Raw genomic sequence first — 15,706 nt, 5'->3', positions numbered from 1 at the left:
CTCCTGCGGAGTCTATGTTCGAGAGAGTAGTGAGCAATTCAAACCGCAGTTATCCAGCATTCCCAGACCCTGCCTGCTTGCGTGGTCAATAAAGAGAAGCCATCAAAACACCCTAGGGAGGTATCTATAGATTATGGTTTGAATATAGGCCCTGCTCCTCAGCCAGGCTATACGGAGCCAACACTGGGAAGTCAGAGGTCTAAACACCCTCTTGGATATCAATGTCACAGGAGGCATCTGAGCAGGACACTTAAGGGCTCAACTGTCTGTTAAGGCTTAGCCCTTAATACCATTGTTTGTGGGGCAAGTGTTTTCATAAATAACAAGCCAGGTTGCTTTTATTGCAGGTTCTTTTATTTTTACTGCCTATGTAGAGCAGGAGTCCAGTGCCACAACTCTCTCTGCAGAGGAAAACTCACTCTGTTGGCCTCCAAAGCAGCTCTGCATCAGCACGAGGTTGCAAGCCCTCAGCATCCTATTTCTGGCACAGCTCAGTCCCCGTGTATCGCGCGTCCCACTATGGTGGTGCCAGATGCAACATTTCTGCAGCCAGTGAAGCAGCAATTCACATGCCCCAGCAATCTCTGAGGGACACTGGAAAGCCCATCAGGTCTCCCCAGGCTTTTCACTTGGAAGGAAGCTGCGTTCTCAGGGACAAGTCTCCATGGCATTGGCTCTGACTATGCAGAACATCAGTGGGCCAAATCCTCAACTCTTGCTCAGTTTCTGTTCTGGGCTTATTTAGGAGATTGACTGCTGTTTACCTTAATAAATAACAAGCAAGAGGCAGACTACAAGGTAGAGCAGAAACAGTCTCTGCCCTATCTTTGAACAACACATAAAATCATAACGTCTTCACCCTCACTGAGGGCTTTCTGGTGTTTTCTTAATAAAAATAATTATCCTAATTGCTCACTTTAAGTATTCCAGGTGCTGACAATAGTTGTGCCTTATAAATGGAAACATTAAATGAAAAAATTGATGAAGCAACTACTCTTATAAAGAAAAACTTAATCTAAACACTAAACCCCCACCACAGCAGCAAGTCACATGAGGAATGTGGCTGTAGCATCAGCATCGGACACCACAAGTTAGATGTATTTGTCTAGCACTAAAAGCTTCATCAGTCCATGAGCCTTTTGGTCCTGCTTGTGCCCTGATCCCTACTGAGAAAGCCCATGTCTCAAGATGAGGACTTTCAGGGTCCATGTGCCTCCAAGCTTCATAGCACCTGGAGCTGGGTATAATGTGAGGGGCTATCCACATCCAGTGGAGAATATCCATTTCTGTGGGTGAGACACTAACAGCTTGCAAAGTTTGGTGATGTTGCTCTTTCAAATGGTTATCTTCTGCCAAAACCCTGATCATTTCACCTTGAGGACCACAGCAGAAGAAACGGAATGCACTGCAGCAGCACAGTGTGCAAGGAGTGCCCTGGCAGGATAATAGCGATGTCTGCAGTAACCTGTGGTGATAGCTGGGAAAGCTGGTGGAGCAAAAAACTCCGCGTGTCTCTGCTGCAGTGCTAGCGTGGGGCACGTCTGCATGTCCCACGTTTGACGTGGCGGGTGGAAAGCCTCATTTGAAGCCCTGATGAACCCTTGCCTGCTCTGCTCAGCCATGCCCAAGGCAAACAAAACCACTTGGAATCAGCAGAGATGGCTGCCGGGTGTCTGGGGGATCGACTCTTCCCCATCTGGAGAGGACACTGATGGAGTGGGCATTTCAAGCCTGATGAGAGGGGCCAAGAGGGGCTGTAAGGACTCTCCTCATACCTCAAGGGCAAGCACGGGAAGGCTGAAGAAGCTTTCTGAACTGCAAACCAGTGCAGTCACGAAGGCAAACTGATAGCAGCTTGCCATGCGTGCACTTCAGCTGGGCACTCACCGACGGTCCCAGTGGGCTCAGAGCAGCCTCTGAGCTGGCGTACGGGGCCCCACATCCACCTGGGTCTAAAGCACAGTAACTTTATAAGCAGCATTAGGTGGTGAGGCGCTGGGGGCAAAATGAGGTTCAATTTGATGATCCAGAAGAGTCCTATCTGTCCTACAGCCCTCAATCTCCCTGGGCATTTCCATTAGGAAGCAGAAATAGGGCTCATTAGCCCCAGCCTTGTTTATATCCATCTGAATCCTGACTAGTTGCCTTGCTGCCGGTGACTGAGTACTTTGAGTGTATCTTGCAGGGGAGCCCCTATCTGGGACAAACTTTATGAGTTCCTAATTTTAAAGTACAGGTTTGTGTGACTTCAGCCTATTCTTGCTTCTTTCCATAGTATGTCACTGCCAGGATGATCCAGCAGTGTAACAATAGAGGCCCCAGTCTGAATTTTATTCATTATGAAAATTTCAGGCCACCACATATCTTCAAGACGATATCCCTTTATGTAACTGGCAATGCTCTGATATGAGTCAGTCTGTGATCACAGGAGATACAACTAGAAACCAAACTAGACCGTGCTCTGTTCTTTAACAATAAAGAACTATTTTTCTGTCATATCAAATGAATTTATTCTTTCAGTCCATTACTTTTCCCCTTCCCTCTCCCAATTCTTTTCTTTTTTTCTTTATAACAGTTGCTTATTTGTCCCTGACTGGAGGCACGTCCTGCCCCAGGTCTGCATGCGGGTGCGTTCCCCGCGTCACTGGGTGATGGGACTCAGTGGTGCAACCTGCATGTGGGGCTGGTGGGGATGCTCCCGAAGGTCGTGATACTCTTTGCTCTCATGCATGCTGCAGCAGCGCCCAGATGTGTTTGCCAGGACTGTGTAAAAATTACGTACATGATGCAAGCATGTTTTGAAGAACTGCAACGTGGAGCCCCACCTGGGGCTCTTGTGCAACCTCTTTCTCATGCTAAAGGGAAGCTTCAGGCTGAAATATTTTGCTGCAATGGGCCAAAAACATGCCAAGGAATAAAGTGTGAATGCATGGGCACACTGAGGTGCGCACAGGACCTGCACGTGCTGGGGACCTGTGGGCCATGAAGGACATGTCTCCCTGTGGCTGCGTGCCCGGGTGCAGCCAGGGTGAGCCCACACAAATGCACGCCTGGGACGGCAGCCTCCTGGCCTGGGCAAGCAGCTCTGTTGTTTGTAAGAGCAGAAAGCTGATTTTCCTGGTGGTGAGTATGTTTTTTCCATGGAAAGCAATTCTCTATGTGATACTGAAGTGTGGAAACCAGATAGAGGAAAAAACCACTAGGGGTGGGAAAAAGTTTCCCATGAATTTTTTATCCAGTGCTAAATCATTTTACATTCAACCCCCTTCTGGCCAAGTTTTCAAGGGGATGAGCTGGCACGGTCATGCTGGGGAGGGAGAAGAGCAGTTTTCCCACAAGTGCTTCAACATCCATCTGTCCATCCCTCAACAAATAACCTAACTACAGAGCAGAGATAAGCTGCAATAGGAGTACTCTTATTCATTTGATAGATATAGATGTCCAGGTAGAGAAGAAGAATTCACTCCTGCCTAGGCAGAGGATCCATGTGGGCACACTCCTACCAGGGACAAGCCCAGGAGGAACCAGGCTTGGTTCATGCTGCAGCTCTAGCAGGGCTTTGATTTTCCCCTTTTGCAGTCAATTTGCCCAAACCTTAGTCCAGTTATGCCTGCAAGTTTGGAGGAGGTCTTCTCCCTCCTCAGTAAGGTGTCCCCTCCCAGTGGTAGGAGCAGACTCCCAGCCTTCACGACCACGTTCAGCCAAAGTGCCAGCGCCATTCTGCTTCCATCCTGGACTGCTTTTGGTGGCAAAACACAAAGAAACGTGGGCACCTTCTCCCGTGCTGGGTGAGCTCCCAGTCCCTCCTTGCTCTTCTGGGCTGGTGCTTTTCTTGGGGGGCCGTGGCTGCAGCAGGGCAGGGGAGGGGGCAGCTGTGGCTGGGCAGCTCTGGGCCACCTTCATGCATTTACATCAGGGAGTCCTGGGAAGCAGAGGGAAACCAGGGAGTGTGCAAGCAAGAAACTAAAGCTAATGAGAGTAACTAGCGCTGCGTGGGAGCTGGAATTTCCATTTTGCAGGGAATTCCCCGGTTTTGCAATGGGCTTTTATTCTCTGCTGGATCAAAACCAACAAGTTTTGGAATTTCCTATGAAACTAAACTTGAAAAAGACAAGCAGATCCTTTGATGCCTGTCAAAGCATTTGTTGTCATTTCAACAACTGACAGGGCTTTTTTTTACATTAAATGAATTTCAGAACAACACGTTGCCTCACAAAAGAATAAGCCAAGTATTTTACCATGGAAGGTTTGAAGTAAAGTAATTTTATCACTTTAGTGCAATGCTTCCTTCCTTGCTTCCAGGATTTTATTCAATCTTTTTCTTTAGATGTTCCCTTAAAAAATTTCCCTTAAAATGATACCTTCTCCTGGAAAAAAACCCCAACTTTCTCCTGTATTACTACTGCTAACAAAGCTAAGCAGTTTTATGGCTTTTGCAGCCACAAGTCCACCTCCAGCACTTCTTGAATGCTTGAAAACCAGCCCTATGGAAATAAAAAGGACACTTTTTCCTTTCTCCCAGGTTTTCTTGAGTGCCACCCATGCTGGGAGGTGCTGGAGGTACACCCTAGTGGCACCTGGGAGGGGGACTGGCACCTGCCCGAGCTCCTCTCCCATCCCAGGGCCCCCGCCAAGGGGAAAGAGGGTGACACAGCCGATGTGGTGAAGGATTACAGCAGTCATCCAGGCTGGGATTGACTGAAAATTTGATGACTGTGGCAGCAGAAACAAAATTCAGCCTGTGAGCAGGTGCCTTTGACAGGCTGACAGCTAAATCCTGGAGAAGAGCAAGCCCTGATGAATCTATCAGTCAGACCAGCTCTGCATATGTATTTATGGCTACAGGTTTTCATCAGTAAGAAAAAAATATAAACACTTTATCCATGTCCTCAGTTTTCCATAAATCAGGATCCTCCTGCGGCAAGGAGGTCCTGCAAACCCGGGCCCTCACACCGCAAGGGTGCACTTCAGTAGCGGTAGGAAGGAAGGAGGTTCACGGTTTTGGGGTGTCTACCCAAAGGCAATTGGTAGCGTGAGATGCGCAGCCTGCACCACTGCTTGCAAAGTGCTGCTTTCGTTCCATGAATTTTAAGCAACCATGTTCTCACTTGATGCACTGATTCCCACCCTGGTTTTCCCTGTTAGCTGTGCCCAGAGGCACGGTCCCCCTCCGGTTTTGGTGGCCATGAGAGCCACTGCAGTGCAAGCCGTCCTGCCGGAGGAAGAGCACTCCTTCAACAATGTAAATCAAAGCTCTTGCCTTCTTTCTGGGCCATATTTGTTATTTCAACTAAGTCAATCCCATCTGAATTCCTGAAAGCCAAATATCCTGATCTGCATAAAGAACGTGTTTTATCTTTATGAGAAGAGTGATGGGATCATTTCTTTATATAGCTTTCTGGTTTGTGTCTGTACTAACTGCTTCTCTTCATTTAATTATTCATTTAATATCCGCCGCTCCTTTGCTGCTACCTGAAGTACACTTCAAAGCTCCAAAACATGAGCAAGACGCGTATAAATTTCAGTGTAAATCAAAGCAAAGAGGAATTTCAGAAAGCCATCAAAGAGCTGCACGGAAAAGCTTCCTGAACCACCCCCACTCCCAGCAGGCAGCCGTGATGCCCCATGGTTCCTCCCTGGTAGAAAAAAAATGAAGGAAGGATGGTGCTCTTCCAGCACCAACCCCTGCTCCAAGGATTACAGTAGGATGTGGGTGCCTATATGGTCTGAAGACTGTTATTTCACAGGTTTCAATAAAATATCCAGGCCTGACCATGAATTGTGTCCCCCAAACACACAAGGGACCATGAGTGCACGCTGGTGGCTTGGCCGTGAGTAGAAGCTGGAGGAGAACGCTGGATCCTGACCCCCTCCCCAGGGCGGGATGGCTCTTTCCAGCTCCCTCCCAGCCCTCCCGGGGGCACTGCCCGACCCCCAGCAGCTTCAACACCTGGGCGAGAGGTGCTCGCTCTTTGGACGAGTCAAGTCAAGGTTTCAACCCTTCTGTGAATTAGTTGAACCAAGAAAATTACAATGGATTTCTATTTTTTTCCCCTAGTCCATCAGCTCAGTAAAGAGGTTTCTTTCTACCCTGTTGGTCTGGGAGTAGCTTCCCTTGTCTTCAAACCATTCAGCTCAGTTTTGCTCTTCACTCTGCCTGCCCCATGCTCAGTATTCTTCTATTTCTGTGCCTCACACGCCCGTGTGCGTTGCCATGTAGGGTATCTTTTAGGGGCCATTCCTGACACACATCCAAGTCATCACAGCTGTCTTTTTCAACTCTTCAGTAGTAGGGCAGTTTCTCGTGTTAGCTGTTTCCCTCATCACATCATCTTTTATTTTCTGCAGCTCTGGCCCTGGCAGCCTTCTTTCCAGCTGGCTTGTTTCCACAGTCCCCATCCCTGGGTCTCTGCCGTTTCTCATGCTCCAGCACCCTGACCCATTCAGCAGAGCTGTCTTGGATGTGCTCATTCCTGGCTGCGGCAAAATATTGGGAGCACACTCCAGTCCTTGAAGAGTTTCTTGCCTTGTGCTTCTCCCAGTGCCAGTTTCACAGCCCGTATCGCTGCCATTAGTTCTCCACCAGGTTTTTCAGCTTATCCTCATTTTCCACGTCCCAACTCAATCTTTGCCTCTTCCCAGTGTTTTCCATTTGAGATGATGTTTACCTGCGTGCTGAGCCTCCATCCAAACTTTCTGCTCTTTGGTCCCACCTCGTCAGTTATTCTCTGCAGATCTTTCTTTATCAGTGATACCAGGTCAACAAGAGACCTGAGCTGGGAAAATGGCAATGAATAATTTATCTGATGAGTGTAGCTCGTTTGTGTGTCATGGCATAGCCGTGAGCAGCTTGTGTTTCCCTGAACTGCCTCCAAGTCCTAGCCCTATCTAAAATGCCTATTAATCACCAACAGTTTCATTACTTACTTACGGGCTCATCGGCCCAGGGGAAGCCAAGCCCTATGGATGTCCAGCCTGGGTCTCACCAAGCCCCAGCCCCACCAGCATCTGCGACTTGCACCCAAGGCCGGCACTGGTGGACGAGCGATTTTCCCTTATCGGTGCCTCGCTGCTGATACCCTCCGCTGGAAGAAGCAGGCGAGAGATTCCCTGGGGGCTGAAAATCTGGTTCCCACACACTTGCAGAGTGCCTTGGCCATTGCCCATCACTGAGCACGAACACCAGCGAGGCTGGGCTGGGCGAGCACACGTGGCGGCTGGCTCCCATGCAGATTTCGAGGGGACCAGGGGGTGAGGGGCTGTTCATGGCACACGGCTAGGAGCCTTCACCTGGCTCCCATCATGGGGCAAACTCCTGATATAGGCTTTTCCATAAGGAGTCACATGGACTACCAGGTAATTTTAAAATCTAATTTCAGCACCAGTTAAGCCAGAAGAAAAGGTTGTCAGGAAGTTGAATAGCATGGGGAGACCTCTGACTCTCAGAAATGTCAAAGTTTAATCAGCAAAGCCTGTGCACAGGACACCTCTTCCCGAGTAATCCTTTTAATGAAAAATGGATATATAAACTGAGCCCAGCCCTTCCTCCACTTGTAACCCCACTCACAATTAAAAGACAGACAGAGCGAGCAAATGCAAGCGAGAGCGCATCGCGTGCATTGCTAATGGGTTGTCTTCGTTCTCTGCAGGGACGGCTTTATTTCCCTTTTAGCTTCCAGCACTGCCTTTGCACGGTGGACTGCAACGATGATTGATGGGAGGAAGAAACCCATTGACCCAAACCAAAGCCCATTACAGTAAATGGACACTGCCCATTGATTTCACTGCGTCCTTCCTCCCGCAGCCTGGGGAGAGCCGACGTCCCTACGGCTGGTATGCAGTGCTGCTGCTGCTTGGAAATTACTTGGGTTGGGAAAGTGGGAAGGTGGGAAGAGGAGGGTGTCTCTGGGAGACCCCTCCTGCAAGACCATGGCAGGCTCAGATCACCCCACGTGTGTGTCCCCATCTCCACCAACACCAGTCCTTGTGCGACAGGCTTTGGCTCCAGCATATCGTGATATTGCAATGGTATATTGGAAGGGTATGTACAGTTGCCCTAAATTACTTTAAAAAATCATCATAGTGATGAACAGCAGTGTAAGAGGCCGTGCAGGCCCTGGGAGGGGAGTGCAGCTGGGTACATAAACCCCCTGGATGTGGTAGGGTTCGCTCCCAGGGTCTCCTTCACAGCTCAATGGCTTAGAAAGGCTCAGGAAGGAAAAAAGGTTCCTGAAAGAGCAAATCCTGGCAAAGGAAGGCTGCTCCTCTGAGGGGTCTGAAGGGCCCCGCTGCCCGGTCACATCACACAACCAGATGCGTGCAGAGTTGACTCCGTCTGTTGGGAATTAAAAGGTCTCTCAAAGTTGCAAACCTGCATTTCTTGGCGTTTCCTCCTCTGGTTCACAGGAGGTGACCAACCTACAACCCGGTCATCCTTATGCCCTTGAAAAGCTTCCCCTTTATATCGTCACATTGGAGCCTGGGGGTCCTGTTGGTGTCAGCTGGCACGAAAACCATTGCTCCAGACAACTGTAAGATGTATGCAGCTCCTTTCTTGCAATATCGTTGCAAGGCCCAGGCAGACAACAAAGTGTAGGAACGGGTTTGCCTGGATATTCACAAGTGGGAACAGGCATGACTCTAAAAATGGAGATAAAAAGACCAACGGGCAACAGACAAAAATGCTAAGCAGCAGCAGCTGAAACCCTTGAAATACACTGAATACCATCCCCAGGGCTGTTTTCCCTCCAGATGAAAATAGTTTGCAAGACGCTAAATATTGGCTAGATGTTTGGATATAGCAAAATGGTATCTGTAAGTCAGAGAAGGTTACTTTTCACCTGGGATCTATTAAAAATGCTATTATAACAGTTTAGAGAAAGTTAGCGGTATTATGCCACAGGCTCTTGGAGCCCAGTCTGCAGCACAATTTTATCCCCATAAAACCAGTGATGTGGCAAAGCAAGCCTGCAGTAACACCTAGACGTGCTTCCCCCTGCAGCCTCACCATGGGGCTTACGATGCTTGGAAACAGAATACGCGGTGTGTTTGAATTTATGAGATTTGGAATTATTTTGAGGTAAAATCTTACAAAGGGTTTGTTTTTTTTTTTTTAAAGCAAGCCTACATGTTTAAAGGGCCAGAAAGACAGAAAAAAGGATAACTGAGACAGGAGTTACTATCAGGTATTCCAAATATTCTTTTCAAAATGGGAAAGCCCTTCCTCACTGCACTCCACCCTCCTCCTACTGCATGGAGCCCATGAACCCCGGGGCACCCCAAGTTCAGAGAGCACATCCATGTGGGAAAAAAGGACCATTTGCCTCCCTGTTCCGTGCCAAGTGGTACCCTGGCCTCTATCTGCCGTGCTTGGCACTCACTGGCAATATAAATCAGGTTTTCCCAAGCTGCGGTTGTAGCCTGCACAATAGAAGTTAAATTAATGAGCGTGTGGCCTCCTAAAGGCAGGCAGATCCCGGAGGCAAGGGCGGGCAGGGAGGGCGATGAAGTGCCTGGTCCCTCAGACCTCACACGAAATGCAAATGCATTGCCCTGATTTGACCACGGGGAAATAACGGTGCCCGCCGGGCCAGCCCCGGGCAGCTTCTCCCCCACCTCCGCCTTTCCCGGCTGCCCGGCCTGAGCTCCGCTTTACAGTAGCCGGTTTTCCTGGGGATAGCAGAGGGAACAAAGCCTGATTTCCTACCAAGCTGGGTCCAAAATCTTCACCCCTCAGTTGCTCATCTCCTTATCACGTCGTAACTCATGTCCCATTTCCCACCCATACCCCCAGCTGGCACCCACCTACCCAGTAACTCCAGTGGGAGATGGGCCATCTCCACGCGCTGGTGTCATGCCCCCCAGCTCCCTGTGTTGGCCATCGGTGGATCAAACCAGCAACTAATAACCCGGCTCATGCTCCTGCCTTCCCACTTTGGGTCTCCATCTCTCTCACCCACCCAGCCGTCACTCCTCGCATCACGTGTAGGAGCTTCTCACTGCTGGGACTGCGACCTGCCTGCCACGTTGAGGTAGAGTTGATCGAGAGCAGGCAGACCCAGCTGCTGCGTGGCTGGTGAGACAGATGGACAGACAGCTAGCATGAGTTTACACGCCTCGTTTCCTCAGAAATCTAGGCTGAAATTAAGTTTCCGTGCTATGACAGCAACAGTTTCTATGATGATGTGAAAAGGTTGCGCCGGGGCTCGCTACATGTCTTGGACAACTGAGAGCAAAAGGTCAAATGATACATATATCCGGCAATAAAAATCTCCCGATAACACAGACTTTCTCATTTCTATGGCTGACAAAGAAATCCATCCCTGAGCACAGAAGCAGAGCCACAGAAAATAAGGCTGGAAAAGCCTTTAAATATGAATCCAGTCTCGTGCTCCTCAGCTGGCCCCCTTGCCCCCAGCGCTGGGGTGGGGGGGTCTGTCTGCTGCCCGCAGGCTCGGGGGAAGAGGGATGCTGGCTACGCATCCACCCACCCTCCACGCTTCTGGTGTCTTGGGGAGCCTTCCAGAGACATCCCCATGGCCAGCAGGACCTTCATTCGTGCAGCGCAGGGTCCCAGCCCACCTACTGCCCACCCGTGCTCAGCTTCCGTGAAAAAATAGTCAGTTAAGCCTTATTCAGCTCACCCTCCCTTGCAGAAAAAGCTGTGCACTGCTGGAGTCCCGGACAAAGGCTGTTCTGTCCGTTTTATCCATCTTACTGAGGAGAGGAGGCTGCAAGTGACCCGGAGCAGTAAGGCTGAGGCGCAGGACTTGCCCCTGCTGCACAGCCGCGTCCCTTTCAAAGGGATGGCACCGCTGCCGGCCAGGCTCGTGCTGGCCCACGGCCTATCTGTGGGATGCGTCTGACTTCAGGGGAAGAGCGGAGCGATCGTTCTCTTGCTGCATTCGTTTCTGCTCCGTCTGGCAGCGGATACAGAAACAACACTAACAACGTGCAGGTGGTCCCCAGCCCAGAGCCCCCATGAGCTGTCTGCAGCTGTAGCTTTCTGATTTCTTGCTTCCCACCCTGCCAGACCGGAGGGGGACACCCAAAGGTGCTTCCCAAACTGCGCACCTACAACAACTGCAGCAAACTCGAGCGGGGGTCCGGCCAGAGCAGCCCCTCCTCTCTACCCAGGGATAACTCATCCTGACCCGACCCTCGCAGTTCTCCTTGGAGGAAGGCACGGGAGGCTTTGCCCAGGTAATGACAGCCTTTTGGGTCTATGGCAGTAAAAGAGATCGAAAAGCAAGTTATAAATACCATTAAGAAACATGAGCTGAGAGCAGCATCTCCTGTGTCCAGCCCCAGGGTCAATAGGCCAGCGTGGGCAGAGGGATGCTGGAGGCCACGCCGGCAGCAGCAGCAGGCAGGGAAGGGCTCAGAAGCCCCTCTGAACCTTGTTTCGGGTGGCTTATCTTTGGCAAAGCCTGTCCAGGAGCCCAAATGCTTTCTTCTCTTCAGGGCTCAGCTGCGGCTCCGCACTGCTACACACGTATAAGTCTCAATAAAATGTACTTTAAAAATAGATGAGCAAAGCCCAGGGGCCACTCGTCGGGCAGGGAAGTGGCCACTGTTCAGCGTTCCTCCGCTATACTGCGGCTGACACGCTCAGCGCTGCCAGCAGCGTTTGCAGCCGCCCATTTTTGTTTCTCATCACAGTTTGCTGGTACAGAGGAGACGCCAACACTTTGTGCCAAGAAGCAGGGAACGATTACCTGCAGTCATCGCATCCAGCCGTGCCCATTTCTGCAGGCAGAGTGTGAGCATCCAAGGCACCCTCTGATTTGGAGCCATCTCTGCCAGCATTAAATAGCCAATAAAAGAAAATTTTGCATGTGAGTAAAATACACCACTGGGATGGATTTCCTCCCCATCTTCTCCCTGTTCTTCATGGTTTATAGGAGATGAAGCACATGCTGCACCCCGACACCCACACACCGTCTTTGGGGCACTCTCCGTGGCAGTGATGTGCCCAGCTCCTGGGCCAGGCGAGGGCACGCTGACGGGCTTTCCGTGTTCATGAAATCACAAAATAACGCACGGCCTGTGCTCGGTTCCTGGTGAAAAACAGGGACACCAGAAAGGGGAAACGGCAGGGATGAGGGGAAATTTCCTGGTGTTCAAGCAGAAGCCGCAGCTGAGGGATTTTGCTTTTCAGCCAGAATTTCACCTGGCTGCAGCCATCCTCCTGGCTTCCCCTTTGACATGAATCTCGGTTGACATATCACTCCTGTAATTGGGTAATTATGTCAATTATGAGGGCGAGGGAGAATTTTCAAGCTTGTAGGTGCCAGCACAGCCTCCTGGGGCCAATCTCTCACCACACAGGCAACGCCTATGACTTGGGAAACCTTCTGTGTTGAGGATGAAATTCACCCCTGGGAAGGATGTGCCAGGACAAACCTGTCCGCAGTCAGGGAAGGGCCAGGGCTGAGCTAAGGCTGTGCAGTCACCCGCTTGCCCCTGCTCCTCGATTTGGAGGTGCCTCTGGGTCTGTCCGTGCCCACTGATGCTCAGGGCTGCGGTGGTGGAAAGCTGCTGCCTCCATCCCTGGAACGCCATGACATGTGGCTTTGCTGTGGAAACGCATGCATTTCTTTTTCTCCCTCTCCTTACAAGCAGGCAAGTGAACCATTCGACCCTGTGAAAGCCGTGGTGCGTGCCACGCATCCGTGAGCGATCCGGGCCCTGCTCCGCGTCCCTGCTGCAGAGCCTGGGAGCAGCAGTGCAGCGAACACAGCCCTGCAAGGGGCCGGGGCTGCGGGGAGAGAGCCGAGGGGCCAGCAGCATCCCCCGGCACAGGGCACACACCCAGAGGGAAATGCATGGATCTCAGGAGGGTTTTCCCCAGGGGCTCCATGAACATTAAATCAAGGTATAACCTAAAGTCATCTGACAGCTCAAAAACCAGCTAAGCAGTAGCCAAAACTTGCTGGAGGAAGTGAAAGCATCTTCAGTTAGCTCCGCTCCCCGCTGCAGGATGGTGTAGAACTACGTGGGGGTGCAGCACGGCTGTGGGGCAGAGCCAGGGGCATCCCGCCCCACAGCAAGGAGCAGGAAGGGGATCCAGCCTGCCCCTGCCTGAACCTTCCAGAATTAACACTGGATTTCCACTGTACGGGCTTGTAGTGAAGCCTAACGGCACTTCGGGTCATTTGTAGAGAAGGTCTTATTTATTCATCAGGAGTTGCCTTCTCGTTACATCACCGATGGCTAACGGCCTCGCCGAGGATGGAGCAGCAGAATGAATTGCAGCTTCCAGGGACCGGGCTTTGCTGCGACAGAAGAGGGAAATTCCTTCGAACTGGCAAACTGAGCTGGGGCAGGGGAATGTGAAGCTTTCTTGCAATGCGCCCAGCTCAATAGGCAAACCAACAAGCTCAGCAGTCTGCAGGAAGAGCGGCGAAGTAACTGCAGATAAGTGATCTCAGAGAGACAGGAAGGAATATATTGATTTAGGGGCCTGGAGACCACTTTCACGTAGAGGATACACAGGAAAGCCAGGGCTGTTTAGCTGAAGCCATACGATTTTTTTGAAGCTGTGACATATCTGCCAGAGGAAAAAGATGGCCCAGATAGGAAGTGAACCGCCTCATACTTTTGTCTCATTACCCACGTATTTTTTTTGGCAGAATCAACTGAATTGGAGACACTGCTAAGCGCAACGGAGAAAATAAATTATCCTTTTCAGACAGGCCTTTCTTACATTTATCTTAATATGGATTGCCTGCCTCGCTCTAAACTAGAAGGCAAAAGCTTTTAAGCACACAGGGGTCCTTACCACCCGCCACGCAAAGCCGCCATCATTCAAGGCAGGACCGGAGAGGGGCTTTCTCCTCCTCTTCCCCAGCGCACGCACGTCACAGCTTTCCTCCTCTGTCCCAGCAGAGCCCCGTCGCGGGATGCTGCAGCCATTCCTGCTCCTCCCGTCCTCCCCAGGGCCGCTTCAAAGAGTGGGACTGGCTTTTTCCTAGTGCTGTGCCATCCAGTTTTTATGCTCTCCCTGGTTTTAAGTAAGAAGCATTAGGAATAAATAGCTTTGGACCTAGCAATCAGCAGCATCATTTGATATCACTGCTCACAGGGGAGCCATTTTTAATGGAAATATCTCTGGGTTTTTGCCATTGTCGGGAAACCGTTTGGAAATGGATACGTACCAAGTGAGGCTGGGGCTGCTGCATGCGTGAGAGGGTAAGTAATGCACCACGCTATAGTTTGTAGCTCTGACAATGTTTCAGCATTTCATTGATCTTCACACCATAGGATACTTCAGGCCGGAAGGGACCTCAGGAGGTCTCTAGTCCAACCTGCTGCGCAGAGCAAGGTCATCTGCGAGATCTGGCCGGGTTACTTGAGGTCCGGATGGGTCTTGAAAACTTCTGAGGACAAAGAAAGAGGACACCCTTCCTGGACAACCCACTCCAAGGCCTGGCCACCCTCGTGGTGGACATTTCGTTACGTGGCAAAAGGGCATTTTCAGCCTGGCTGCCCCCAGCCAGGCAGTCCCCTGGTCCGTGTCGTTGCAGAGGGAGAGGGCTTTGCATTTGCCCCTGTTGAATTTCATGAGGTTCCTGCTGACCCATTCCTCTAGGCTGCCTAGATCTCTCTGAATGGCAGCGTATTGACCAGTCACCTCAGTTCAGTGTCACCTGCAGACTTGACAAGGGCACTCTGTTGCCTCCCCCAGGTCACTGATAAAGATGTTGAACAGGACAGGTCCCACAACAGACCCGTGGTACCCCACGTGTTACTGGGCTCTGGGTAGATCACAACCCATTAACTTCTACCCCGTGTGCCTGATCATCCAACCAGGATTTTACTTTTACCCGTCTGGTTGCCCACCCATCCAGACCATAATGTCCTAACTTGGGTACAAGAATATGTAGGAGAGGTGACTCCATGATTTTCCCAGGGACCACAGAAAGGGGTGAGCAGCCTGTAGTTTCCAGATCATGCTTTTGGCTGTTTGTTTGGAGTTTTTTTCCCCACCAAGATGGGTGCAACACTTGCTTTTCTCCCAATGTTAGGAACCTCACACAATCTCCGTGACCTTTCAAAGATCAGCACAGTTGTAATCTCCAAACTGTACTTACGGACTCATGATGTTACACTCAGGTGAGCATGGTGGCAAATATTCCAAACCTCTTACCTTGTGCTCTTCAGTCCTAGCAACAACAGAGAGTAAGAAGATGATGGTATAATTTGCAAAGCTGGTCTCTGCTAAAGGCAATATGTTTCAAAGCAAATATTAATGAACTTTCCAAGAAGGAGGACCACATGCATGACTTCGTATCTGGAAGGAAATCAGGGTGTAGCACTGGCTAGCACTACTAACTCCTCTTCTCCTCTTCACAAATCTTGTTTTCTCTTCAATAATTATTCAGAACTGTGCTAACAACAGCCTTCCTGAGATCAGTAGTTTGCTTTTGAAGACAGTAGACATGGCAAAGCTTTAGGAGGAATAAAACATAACAGCACAACTGGTGAAGTGGTACCACGATCCCCCAGACAGATAAACATGTCCTCAGATCCCTCTGTGGCTGCATTTGCACCACGGGCAGAGCGAAAGAACAAGCCACCAAGACAAAGACCACTCTCCCCCTCTAGCCCCTTGCAGGAGGTCCTCAAAGGAAAAGTATGGGAGGGGAAGACTGACCCAGCCTGGATCTTGACTGACTCAGACATCCAGAGGGATCCCCATCCC

General features: G+C 50.5%; 1 protein-coding gene across 1 annotated transcript in view; it reads left to right on the top strand.

Annotated features, from left to right (window-relative positions):
- Positions 1–15,706, top strand: part of USPL1 (ubiquitin specific peptidase like 1) — a 422,463-nt gene that overhangs the window by 40,046 nt on the left and 366,711 nt on the right. The window lies entirely within an intron of this gene.

The sequence above is a fragment of the Mycteria americana genome, chromosome 1 (assembly GCF_035582795.1).
Source record: "Mycteria americana isolate JAX WOST 10 ecotype Jacksonville Zoo and Gardens chromosome 1, USCA_MyAme_1.0, whole genome shotgun sequence".
NCBI lineage: Eukaryota > Metazoa > Chordata > Aves > Ciconiiformes > Ciconiidae > Mycteria > Mycteria americana.
The sequence above is the reverse complement of the archived record's forward strand: the minus strand, read 5'-3'. Positions and strand labels throughout refer to the sequence as shown.